The sequence below is a fragment of the Lissotriton helveticus genome, chromosome 7, assembly GCF_964261635.1.
Source record: "Lissotriton helveticus chromosome 7, aLisHel1.1, whole genome shotgun sequence".
In the NCBI taxonomy this organism is placed as follows: Eukaryota; Metazoa; Chordata; class Amphibia; order Caudata; family Salamandridae; genus Lissotriton; species Lissotriton helveticus.
In genome coordinates, this window is record NC_136068.1 from 575,581,793 (window position 1) to 575,595,741 (window position 13,949).

General features: G+C 48.1%; 1 protein-coding gene across 8 annotated transcripts in view; it reads right to left on the bottom strand.

The window, feature by feature from the left end:
• LOC144768773 (uncharacterized) overlaps positions 1-13,949 on the bottom strand; it is a 9,320,023-nt gene that overhangs the window by 2,087,099 nt on the left and 7,218,975 nt on the right. The window lies entirely within an intron of this gene.

Genomic DNA, 13,949 nt, shown 5'->3' on the forward strand with positions numbered 1-13,949 from the left:
CTGGCATTGCTGTCCATTCGATCAGTGCCACATTCTCGATCTGGCCTCACACCCTACGAAGTGGTGTTTGGAAGGCCTATGAATATTTGGGGAGTTCCAAAACCTCGTTTGATACATGATATGCCTTGTATAATGATGAACGATTATCTGGCACGATTGACAAATGATTTGCTTTCTATTCATCAACAGGTTCGAGAGGCGCTCCCTGATAACTCCACTGGTGAGGCTCACGATCTCCGCCCTGGAGACCACGTGATGGTCAAAGTATTTGAGCGATCCAGCAGTTTGGAACCGAGATGGCATGGCCCTGAGCAAGTGCTGCTGGCTACGCGAACTGCTGTCAGAGTCACCAACAAGAAGCGGTGGATACATTCAACGCATTGCCGACGTGTCTCTCCGGATCTGGTGAGCCCTGTGGTGCTATCCGACTACAGAAAGATTTTGGATACAGAAAAGAGCCCAGCTGTCACGCCTGATGAATTGGAGGGAGCCTTCCCGGACCACGTTGTTTCTGATAAAGTGAAGTACAATCTACGCCCCAGGAAATAAGATTCCTTTTGTGTTTTTGAAACTGGTTGGTAACCGCTCTGAGGTTTGTGAAACGGAAGCCGGGAATATCAAGGGGGGGGGATCAGTTCTGCCCAGTGTAGCGACACCCGTCTTGAATCCCGGAGAACAAATCAACGGCAGCCTCGGTTCAGAACCATCGTTTTATTTTTTCTCGCTTAGTGTTGCTTGTGAAGAGTATTGTCTTGTGAACTATGGCATCTCCTTCGACACAAAAAGGGAGAATTCTTGGTGCTGTTTTGTTTGTCTTGACCGTAGTGGTGATCGCAGTATTAGCCTGGACTATAGAACTGTTGTTTCCTGTACGAGAACATTTACTGCCCACCACTCCAAGTCCGTCTGAACATTTTCATTTCACTCTGCCTTTTCACGAAGAAAGACATAGGCAGACTTATTTGAATAACAGCTTTATTAAGATTCTGCATCATACTCATAACATGACCAACACGTCCAATTGTTGGGTATGTGGGATGTTGCCCGGACATCAGAAGAAGGGAGGAACACCACTCATTCCTCTCCCGTTTTCTCATAATGGTTCTTGTCATGCTTGGTACACTCTTCTTTTTACTCTGCGATGGCCAACGAAAGGTGGACTACTTTTTCGGTTGAATAAAATATCTTATAACGACAAAGACGGCTATCCACATGCTGAAGGAACTAAATTTGAATGGGAAGAGTACCGTCCGGACAATGTTTCTACACCTCGTGTATATACGAATCAAAGACTTATAAATGTGACGAGCTCGCATATGATAACAGTCATTGATACAAAAGCAGATTTGTGTATTAGAAATAAAGGTACAATCCCTGTAGGCCGCAGTGAATGTAATATTACACTTACCTTTGATACACCAACTGGAATTGCATTTGTAGCTTCACGTAACACATATTTCATTTGTGGAAATAAGGGATACCATCGTCTACCATTGGGTTGGTTAGGAACGTGTTATATAGCTTTTGTATTACCACCTGTATTTATTGCTCCTCCCATGTACCACAATGATTACGTTCTGTACCATGATTTCATACTGAACAGGGTCAAGCGAACAATAGATTTTGATGAAATAGACCAGACTGATACCACATTACAACAATATGTAGATTTCAATTTGGGGTTATTTTCATTCGTAGGAGCTGCACTGAATAGCAGGAAGATAAGGCGGCTTACACGTGTGGTGGAAGCCGTCGCTAATGAAACTGCCTCCGCTTTAGGGAATATTACTGAGGAATTGCAAATTACCAGAATTGTGGCGCTCCAGAATCGAATGGTTCTAGATGTGATATTAGCTGATAGAGGTGGAGCATGCCGCGTCATCGGAAGTAGTTGTTGCGTTTACGTACCAGATAACTCACCTTCTGTATATGATTCGATTACAAAATTACATAAAATAGCTGCTGAGATCCACCCAGAAAATGGAACATGGACCTTTTCTGGTTGGTTCTGGACCCTGCTTAGTACTTGGGGTTGGAAATTATTAACGATTCTCTGTGTTTTTATTGGAGTACTATTTTTTCTTTGTCTATGTATTCAATGTGGCCCTACATTATGTTCTGTATGTATCACAGCCTGTATTCCGTCCAAACGAGCTTTTGTTAAGCAAGAGCAACTGATCAATGATGAAGTATTGAAAATAATGGCTATTAACATTGAGGATGAACATTCTGACTACGTCCACTATGAGGTAGCTTTTGCTAAACGCTAAAAGGGCCGTCTGTCGTGTTTTGGCAGCTCCTGAGTTAGCGTTTAGCACAACTACACGGTCTTTTCTGTTAACTTGACCAAAACGAACGGGGGCCATTTTGAATCCCTCTGACTTCCGTTTCCTATGAAACACGCTGCCTCGTGGTCAGTGTGCCCTTTCGTCCTTTCTCGATACCCATGGTCACTAGTCTGCTCGGCAACAGGCTATTTTTAGTACTGGTCAAGCGCACATGCGCATTACGCACCAATTGGTCACTCTTTAGGAATGTTCACACTAACTGACCAGTGCTGTTGAAACTCCTCCCACATGTTGGCTGTGTTCCAAAAATGACCTTATATGTACCTAAAATGTGTAACTTGTACCCGCCTATCTTTTTATTGCTATTAAACTGTATAAAAGGGGTCGCGCATCGATGTTCGGTGTGCTACTTCTTACATTACCGAAGGGTGCTGTAGGAATGTATCACCACCCCATGGGGTCTTAATAAACTTGTCTTTTACCTTTTCCAGTGTCCGTGCCAACTTCTATACTAAAGCGTTCGAGAGTTTAACAAAGTATGTAGGCCTGATTTGAACCCAACACCACAGGGAGAAGAGGTGGTCTTTGCCACCAGGCGTTCTCCGGGATGCAGCCGACGTGGAGGACATTATAGGGGCTATTACTTCCTACTTTCAATGCAACGACTTACCAGAGACACCCTTTCCAGTGGTCTGGGATGCCTTCAAGGCTAAGATATGGGGACACACCACCTCCCTCTCGATTGCGCGAAAGCACGAGGCTCGGGTGCTGGAGGACCACTTGATGGGGGACATCAAAAAAGCAGAGTTACAGGATCAGGGTGGTTCCTCCTTGCGATCCAGACGGCGGCTGGCTAATCTTAGGGGACAGCTCCGGATGCTGCTTACAAACAGAGCGGAGAAATCCTTCTTAGCGCTGAAGCAGCGGTATTTTACGGGAGGGGACAAGGTAGGGAAGATACTGGTGCGAAGGTTGAGAATTCGCGCTGCTAGAGCACACATAGCCAATCCACCTGCCGGATGGGACTAGAGTCGTGGTGGAGAGGGACAAATGCAGGGCATTTAGGGACTACTATGCGACGCTGTATCGGAAGGAGGCACCACCCCCGGGACTGGCGGAGGAGATCCTAGGAAAGTATGATGGGACACCAATACATCCCCACTACGCGAGGGCACTGGAGGAGACGATAACCCAGGAGGAAATAGCAGCACCTGTGCGGGAGCTCCCGTTGGGGAAAATCCCGGGGCCGGATGGTCTCCCTTTATCCTTCTATCGCATGTTTCAGGCACAGCTTGGACCCTACCTTCTCCGGCTATATAATTCCTTCTCAGATGAGGTGGGACCATCCCCTGATATGGGATTGGCAGAAATTGCTTTAATTTTGAATCCTGGGAAAGACCCTACAATGTGTGCGTCATACCGCCCGATTGCTTTGCTCAACACTGACCTTAAAATATACACCAAGTTACTGGCGAAGCGACTAGACCCGCATATGCCGGGACTGGTTGACCCTGACCAAGTGGGTTTTATTCGCAACCGACAGGGGGCAGACAATGTGCGCAGAGTTGCACACCTTGGGGGGAAGGCACATCACTGGCAGATCCCAGTCAGTTTTCTCTCATTAGACGTAGAGAAGGCATTTGACCGGGTGGACTGGTCCTTCCTGAGGGCGGTGCTACACAAGATAGGGTTTGGCCAGAAGATGATTACTATGATTATGCCGCCGTACTTGGCACCTCAAGCGAGGATTCGGGTTAATGGGCAGCTCACGGAGCCGTTTGACATCGGCAGGAGAACCAGGCAGGGCTGCCCACTCTCGCCCCTACTATTTGCCCTGGCAATAGAACCCCTAGCAGATATGATCCGCCGGACCCCGGACATTCATGGCATCCCCCTAGGCGGTCGAGATAACAAAGTGGCGCTCTTTGTGGACGATTTGATCCTTACGCTGACGGAGCCTCGGGAATCGCTGCCGGCCTTGCACTCAGTGCTGTGCCTCTTCGAGCGAGCTTCCGGCCTGAAGATCAACCATGCCAAGTCTTGGGCCCTCAACCTTACCATCCCAAAGGCTGAAATACCCTATTCGGAAGAGATAACTCCATACCGGTGGACGGATCAGAGTATTCGATATCTAGGCCTTCAGCTCACTCCCTCGCTTGAAGGGTGGACACCTATGAACTGGAGGGACTGTCGACGATCGGTCCTTGAAGACATTCGAAGGTGGAAACCGCTTGTGCCGTCGTGGTTTGGCCGACTCAATGCCCTAAAGATGTCTTTCCTTCCCAAAATCTTATATTTATTTCAGGTCCTCCCTACACCTATACCGCTACACAATATAAGAGGCCTTCAACGCGACCTCACCAACTTCATTTGGGGGGGGAAAAGACCCCTCTTCTCCCAAGCACTTCTCGTGGCGCCACATGACAGGGGAAGGCTGGCATGCCCTAATCTTGTAGAGTACTACTGGGCGGCACACCTCCGCTTTATAGTGGAATGGGGAGTAACTGAAAGCGAGAAAGGGTGGCTGCACATGGATAGAGCAGTGACTGGGCGCACCATTTGGGACCTGGCGTAGAGAGCTAGAGCAGGACGCTCTCGGAGCTCCTACCTTGCGGCGCCCACGAAAACGGTACTGGAGATCTGGGACAAGATAGCAGTGCGCAGGGGACTCACGACTTTTCCCTCACCACATACCCCAATTGAGGGGAACCCGTGCTTTCCCCTGGCCCATCGCATTGGGGCTTTCAACAAGTGGTCGCAGGGCAACTGTAGAGTGCTTACGGATCTGTTTGATGGGGGCTCCATTAAGTCTTTCATTTACTGCAGAGAGGAGTTTAAGAGACCGCTCGAAGCTGGGCTCCAATACACTCAGCTGCGACATTGGTTGATGGAAGACGATACATATCAGGCGGCCACGCGTGCGTTCACCCCGTTCGAGCGACTTGTGCGTTCCTATGACGGCTCGAAGGGTCTGATATCCAAATTCTATCAGATCTTGCAGCATCCTCACAAGCCACCGTCCCATCCGTATCAGCAAAGCTGGCATTTCCTCTCGGGAATGGACATCACCCCGGCGCAGTGGGGCCGCCTATGGCGGGACATCCCCAAAGTGTATTGTAGCATTCCGCAACAGGCGAATGCCTATAAAATAATGACTCAGTGGTATTACACGCCCCAGCGCCTACACAAGATGTTCCCTGCTTCTTCCCCTGAATGCTGGAGATGTCGGTCTGCATCTGGAGACTTTATTCACATATGGTGGGCCTGTTATTCACTGACCCTCTTCTGGAAAGAGGTCCTAAGCCACATCAAGGGGGTACTAGGGTTCCCTTTGCCTGAAGCCACTAGCACACTGTTGTTAGGTATCAAACCTGCTGGTCTGAAGGCGCTGACTCGGAGCGATTGGACACTGGCACTTCAAATGCTAGGGGCGGCCAAGCAGCTTATAGCTTTATATTGGAAAAAGGCGGAAGCGCCAACAATCTTGGCTTGGTTTGTGCGATTATGGCATGTTATAACAATGGAGCTTTTCACAGCTAGAATGCAGGCACGCGACACGCGCTTTAAGGCGATTTGTCAAACCCTGGTGAAATATTTATGTGCAGTAGAGCACGCGCGACACATGCCAGTCAGGCTTCGGGTGCTATGGCTTGTGGAAGACGCCATAGCTCCTGCAGAACCGGATAAGCTGCTGCAGTGAGAGTTATGGTTTGGGACGCTTGGACCACTGTAAGCGCTGCAATGCAATCCGATGCAGAGTACGTTGCTCCCTTTTTGCCTACCCCCGCTGACAGGCCCTGTGCTTGCTCTCACTGTTCTTCTTGTTTCCTTTCTTTCTTTACTTTTTCTTGTGTCTACTCTGACCTGCTATCCTCCTTCTCTTTGATATGCAGTTCAAAGTTTGGACCCTTGTGGTTGACTTGTTCTATTTCTCTTGGTTATTGGATGCACTCGACCCTTTGGGTTGAGATATTCTAGGCTGTGATTGACCAGTGTGCATTTAGGATATTAAGACGCGGCCGGCCCTGTGGGGTTTGTCGGTGAAACGCTGTGTATAATACTGTTACATGTGAGACTTCCTAAAATGTTATTTAATGCACTAAAAGATGACGCGGCCGACCCGAGTGGGTTGTAGGCTTAACGCTGTGTAACAGTCCACTTGATGCATGCTCCCTGGTTTGCGGGTGAAATAAAAACAGATTTGACATAAAGAAACTTCACCATATTAAGCAGCTCAAGCAAAGAGCCCTTCAGATCCTGAACTTCCCCCTTCAATGATAGCACCTCCTGCGTTAGTGTGCCTAAGGTTTGCTCTTGCTCACTGGTCATAGAATTACATTTACAGTCAGGGCTAAGAGTTTGCGTTTGGACATGGGTTCTCATAATTTCGTTAACCATCCCCCCGCTTGCTGGATATGCTTCCCCCAGTGCTGCAAATCTATTAGTACAGGTAACGATTGGATTGATATGAGCAGCATAATCAGTATTAGCACTATCCCCCTCATTACCGGAAGCCGTGATACTATCCTGGAGCGCTACTTCTGGCCTGTTTACGCCCGCTGTATTAGATGTCTTATTCTTTCTGGGCTTACAGAACATATCTGGGATCAGGCCCGGACTGGCCATAGCGGGCACCGGGCAATCCCCCGGTGCGCAACACGGGTAGGGGCCGGTTTTGGGCCCCTAGGGGCCGTTTTTGTTACAGGGCCGTTTTTGCAGCATAGCTGCAAAATCGGCCATGTACCAAAATCGGCTGAAAACCGGCCCCGCAAAGAGCTCAGCGGGCACCTCCAACCCCCCTGAGTGGGGAGGGGGGCCGGCCAAGCACTTTACCTGGGCTGGTTGTGGTTCCCAGTCCGGCCCTGTCTGGGATAGCTGGCTGCGCACACTCTGCCTGTTGCTTTCTACGGGGAGGGGATGTGGTGTGTGGGGGGATATGAGGGGCTGATTCAAGAATTTCATTACACTCGCTAATCAGTGTATCAATCCGATCAATAACACAATTGTTGGTGATAGCCTTGCATGATTTTTTTGCTTTTTTCCTATTATTCCTTTTTGGCGCTCCCTCAATTCCCTCCCCACTCACATCCAAAGCTTTCCTCTTCCCCATAGTCCTTGAACAGTAACAAATCTATAGCTATAAATGGTCCAATGTAGATAAGAGGAAAGATAATAATAGTAAAAAACCTTTCCTAGATCAGAAGTTATGCGGGGCGCAGTGCTCAGTAAGTCATAGCTTGGGACAGGAAGTAATTCCCGATGCTAAGGAAGACGCCATCACGAAGCCTCAAGGAGAAGATGGTTAAACATAACGGAAAGATGAGAGCGGACTTATCCAGATAAGAAGTATCCTGTGAAGGAACTTTTTGAAAGATATATCGGTGTTAAGCCGTCCTACCACAAAAAATGTCCAGCCCCGATGAAGAACTTTGACAAAAATATTTCGGTCCTATCAAGAGAAGGTCGAAACGCGTGGCATCAGTAGTGGTTTGGAGTGCAAAAAGCTATACAAAAAAAGAATAGATTTCTTCTTTTGACACAAAAGTCGGTGGAAAGAACTAGGGTTTCCACCGAAAAAGAGGTTGAACTTTTCTCCAACCCTATTTAGGACTCTAAAAATAGTTAACACTGAGGGCTAATATATTGTCCAGGTCCCGGTGTACCTATTGCTGTTAAATTCTGTAGGACAAATATGAAGACGATTTGTTTCAATTCTATTACATAATGATGATTCAATAGGGAATGGTACATCTGTGATGAATATACCACAAACAGAAATATTCTGAGTCTCACTGAAAAAAGATAAATTGCATCGTAAAATTATCAGAATGTATATATATTGTATATGTTGTATAAACTGTGTATTTGTATGTAATGTTTAGCATCGAACTTAGGAGAGAAAAAAACTTTCTTTGGAATGAAGGATAATTTCAATGTACAAAATAATTAAATAATTGAAAATGTATATGCGAAAAACCCAAAGTCAATAAAAGGGACTTTTGAGGTAATAAGGGTAATAAGAAAAAGTGTAATTTATGGTGTCAGAGGTATTGTTGTTTATATAAACAGTAAGTCATAGCAGCATAGGGGAGCACGAAAATGCAATAAGTCAAAGGACCACCGAAGGCAAGATTGTTTATAGTAACAGTACCTTTAGGATCACCAGGGTCGAACCAGACAAGTATTCCAAGGCTAAGAGGGATGGCCCTGCCCTGGCTCCTCCTGGCTTTTCACGGGCGCAGACGGGCCCGCCCTTAGCCTGGGCTTTGCCTAGGCAGCTCCCGGGCAAGCCTGCGCGCGTTCCACACAGCGGGAGGTGCTGCGATGTTTTTAAGCGCCTCCGGGCGCTTGCTGGTGGTGCTGGCAGTGGACGCCTCTCAATGCAGGCTGGGAGATGTATTTTTTTGGCCACAACCAGCCCCCAGGAGCAGGAAGCGAAGCCTTCGAGAATCGCTGGTCGCAGCGACAGAGCCCCCACGGTGGACCAGAGACAGCGCAAACAACCCCCAGAGGTAGACCTGGGGTCGGGTAGGCAGCAGGATGACGAAAAGTAGCCCGTGCTGCGGGTGGTGCTGCGATGTTTTTAAGCACCTCCGGCCGCTTGCTGGTGATGCTGGTAGTGGATGCCGCTCAATGCAGGCTGGGAGATGTAGTTTTTTGGCCACAAAGCAGCCCCTAGGAGCAGGAAGCGAAGCCGTCGAGAGTCGCTGGTTGCAGCGACAGAGCCCCCACGGTGGACCAGAGACAGCGCAAACAACCCCCAGAGATAGACCTGGGGTCGGGTAGGCAGCAGGATGAAGAAAAGTAGCCCGACAATAGTGTGGGGTCCACTCTACTTGTCTTGGAGAGCTGCTGGGGCCACAGGCTCCAACACCCACACTTTCTGTCCTGGCTGGTAAACAGTTAGTATAGCCTTTTGGTCATGACAGGCTTTTTGTAATTCCTGGCTAGCCTCAAGGTTTTTAGTTGCCTTTTTCATGTTCTCAGCCATCCGGGAGCGGAGACCAAGGACATACTCCAAAATATTCTGTTTAGGGTTTTTTTTAGAGGTAACTCCCATCCCTCCTTCACTGGACATAATGGTCCTCTGACAGGGTGTCCAAACAGAAATGCAAGTGGGCTGTAGCCAACCCCCTTCTGAGGAACCTCCCTGTATGCAAACAAAAGGCATGGTAGCAGGATGTCCCATCTCCACCTGAGCTTTTCTGGTAGACCCTTAATCATACCCTTTAAGGTTTTGTTGATTCTTTCAACTAAACCATTGCACTGTGGATGATAGGGTGTGGTGAACATGTAGTTCGCTCACATTCCTTCCATATTACAGTCAAGTAGCTAGACATAAAGTTTGCACCTCTGTCAGATACTACCTTCTTAGGAAATCCCACTCTTGAAAACACTCCCAATAGGGCTCTTGCCACCACAGGTGCTGTAGTGGTCCTAAGGGGAATAGCTTCTTGGTACCTAGTGGCATGGTCCACCATCACTAGGGTCAACTTGTGCCCAGATGCTGTCTGAGGATCCATTGGTCCAACAATGTCAATCCCCACTCTTTCAAATGGAACCCCCACCACAGGTAGTGGTATGAAGGGGGCCTATGTAGTGCCACTTGCCTTACCATCGGCTTGACATGTTACACAGGAGCGACAAAACTCCTTTGTGTCTTCAGACATGAGGGGCCAATGAAAGTGAGGGACAATTGTGTCCCAGGTCTTGTTCTGGCCCAGTTGTCCTGCTAAGGGAATATCATGGGCTAGTGTCAATAGGACGCCCCTGAACTTTAGAGGTATAACCAACCTCCTGGCTGTACCAGGCTCGGGGTCTCTACTCTCTGAGTACAGGAGTCCATCATCACAATAAATCTTAAGGGTGCCACTAGCATTCCCAGCAGCCTCTGCAGCAGCTTGCTGTCTGAGGGGTTCAAGAGAAGGGCAACACAGCTGCTTCTGACTCAGATCTGCCCTGGAATGGCCCCCTGTCCCTAAGAACTCAACCTGATCAGGCTCAAGCTCCTCTGGGACAGTTCCTCCTTCAGGCTCACAATCATCTCCCTCAAGAGACTGATCATCACTCTGAGTCAGGGGGGGAAGGCACTGCCTTAACCCTATTGCTCCTTTTCTTGGAAGGCACCTGGTCCATTACTCCAGAATCCAGGGCCTGTTCAGTGTTATACTTTCTGACCTGTGACCTAGTCACAGCAAACACATGTGCATGGATCCCTAACATTTCTGCATGGGTCCTCAACTCCACTTCAGACCAGGTTGAAGTCTCTAAGTCATTTCCAAGCAAGCATTCTACAGGGAGGTCAGCACTTATCACAACCTTCTTAATGCCAGTTACCCCTCCCCAGGAGAAATTAACAACTGTCAGGGCATGGGTGGTCCTGACATTGCTAGCATTGATCACTTAGTAAGTCTGATCAATTATGATTTGTCCAGGGTCCACAAAGTCTGGTGTACCATTGTGACACTTGCCCCTGTGTCCCTGTAGGCCAAAGCCTCTATCTCACGTATCAAAGGCCATTGTCTGTACTTGCCAAGGTTACTGGGACTCACAGAGGAGGTCTAATGGCTATTCTGTTTACAGACTTTACACCATGGTTTTCTTGGGCCTTATTTATTTTTGGAAGATTGGGGATTCCCACCATTAGAAGCTTTTTGGGGACCGTGTGAAAACTTTTGTTCTTCACCCTTCTCCCCACCTCTTTGATCTTGCTTCTTTTGGTCACCACCATGGTTCTGTACCTTCTGCTTCACCTTGGTTCTAAACCATTTGTCTGCCTTCTTTCCTAATTCTTGGGGAGCGGTCAGATCAGAGTCTACCAGGTGCTGATGCAACAGCTGATTTTGACAATTATTAAGGATCTGCTCTCTCATGATCATATTATACAATCCTGTATAGTCACACACTTTACTGCCCAACAACCAGCCCTCCAGGGCCTTAGTAGCACAATCTACAAAATCAACCCAGTCCTGAGTCTGTGCCTTCTGGGTATCTCTGAACTGTATTCTATACTGCTCAGTGGTTAAGCCAAACCCATCTTATCAGAGCACTCTTCAGGACCTTGTAATCATCAGCATCCTCTTTTCTGACAGTGAGGAGCTTGTCTCTTCCTTTGTCTGCAAAGGAAAGCCACAAGATTGCTGCCCACTGCTCCTGGGGTACATTCTGTACTTTGCAGGCCCTCTGCAGTGCAGTTATCCATTTGTGGATGTCATCCCCATTCTGATAGGGAGGGACAATCCTGTTAAGGTTTCTATGGTCATAAGACCTATCCCTACCACTAGGGAAGTTGCTGCCACCATGGGGTCTAGCCCCATCGTTTTCCTTGCTCTTTCAACCTCTAGGGGCTCCTTTTCTAAGGCTACCTGCTAACTCCATATCCTCAGCCAAGCTTCTTTCATTCTCACCTGATGGTCTCTCTGCTCCTGGGAGGTACCCCTCCTATGAGCAGAGACAGAGGACCCTATAGATGTGCCAGAATGATCAGATTCCACTGAAGGTGATCTGGGTCTTCTGGGCACACCACCAACTCTTTGTGGGGGGACAAAGAGAGGGCCACTTTGGGCTTCCTCATCTCCATTAGGAGCTGGGTTCACCAGGTCTTGGTCATTGTCACCTGCCTGGTCAGCATCAGCGTTTGAGTCCTGGTGGTATTCCCCACTGGGATTCTCCTCCTCTGCTGTACCCACCCACTGCCTACCCTTACAGACTCTGTAGCCTGCCTAAAGTCATCAAGCAGTAATGCCTCTATGAGGCGTTGGGTATTGGGATTCTGTCCTGTCTCTAATTTTCTCCTGACACACAGAGCCCTTAACTCTTGGAGAGGGAATGTTTCATATTTAGATGTCTGTACTTGACTGACATCTGGCAGAGACCCATTAGGTCCTGCTCTAAAGGACATGACTAGTGAGGTGTGGTGTACGCACTACCTGCAATATTTGTCTACCTACTAAACCTCTCTTGAGTTGTAGAAAGGGTGGGATAAGGCCTTGACACACAACTTTAAGTTCAGTAGAACTTACTGTATTTTTAGCTTGTATTATATGTACCTATGGTACCTTTAGTGGGTTTTCAAATGATCAACACTTACGATTATCTGGTAAAATGATGCAAGCTGTAATCCCACACTCTGCACACCAATGTGAGAAGTTGGACTGGCATATGCTGTCCACTATTCTAGTGGGTACCTTGCACCAGTCCAAACGACCCTTATTGATGGTAGGTTTAAAGACAACCTTTATAGAAAGCTATCCTAGTGGTAGCTATGGAGAGCAGCCTTCAGGCTAAGTCTTGAAGGAATGTAAAGCAGCTTGTTTTACCAGTCTATAATTTCATGAATGATCAAATGAAAGGAGAACCACAGCAGATGTATATAAAAAATATATGTATTTATTCTAAACACACCCCTCTAGTCTCTTTATGAGGCAAGAGGTAAAAGTACAATACAATTACTTAAGTAGCACACAGTAAATTAGCACAGTATACGTTTTGCCCGAGTGGCCTCACAAACCATATACTAAAAAAGTGCTATAAGAACCATGAGGGACACAGAAACAAGGCATAGGGCCTGTAGAACCGCTGGGGCAACCAGGAACCATCCAAGTTAGGGACGCATGCTGTGTCTAAACACAGCCGCGAATCACCATTGACTTCTATGGAGAAAGTTGCAAGTAGATTTTTAAAGAATAAGGACAGTTAGGAGTGGACTAGGAACTAACCCCTTCAGTACTGGACAGATCGAGAGTCAAGACCCAGGGAACCCGGGTGCATAGGTGTCTTTAAGTGTCGGGTTTCGTCATCGTTTCCTATGGAGAGCTGCAAAGAAGTGCTGCAGGCGACCATAGGAAGAGTGTCCGGGTGGATCCAAGGGTGGATCGAAGATCTGAAGAACCTGAAAGCAGAGGGTACCGAGTCTGGGTCACTTGCCAGTGACCAGGGAGGCAACAAGAAGATGGCAGCCGATGTCGGGTGATTTCAGGTGATGTAGGTGAAGCTTGACTCTTCAGTCACGAGGACCAGGAGGCATCGATGACAGCCAGGAGCTGGATTCGAGCTGTCACATGTCGGATGTCGAGTGCTGTAGCATCGGTATCTGGATTGGACCCAACAAGCCTTGGCAACAGCAACCCACGCAGAATGAAAAGATTGGCTTCGGTGCAGACCAGCAAGGTCTGAGGGACTCACCCTTTGGAGGGGAGTCAGAGCACCTCTGGAGAATCATTAAAGCCCAAGAAAAAAATGAGATTCCTTCATAGGAACTCACCAGTCGACAGACCAGGGACCGCAAAGGGGCCTCGAGCAGAAATGCAGGAAGCGGGCCCACCAAACACTCGTGGAGTCTAGGCCCACAAGCTTTGGAGCAAAATGTGCTCAGGGCTTGGACTACAAGTAGCCCAATGCACAACTTCGGTAAATCTCGGGAAGTTGATGCACTAGCAAATGTGCTGTATGTCCAGGAGTTCCAGTCCCATGTCTCTCATGATGGCTACAGGACTCAGCTTTGCGGGGGACTCGTGTCGGCCTCGGAAATGTCTGGAAGTCGGTGTCCTGTGTCACAGATTCTTCGGGATCTGGCAGGACCTTGAAAATGCAGACAGGCAAGATGCTTCTATTGTGCCTGTTTGAACAGGGGAGTCACTCTTTGACCCCAAGGGAGATTTC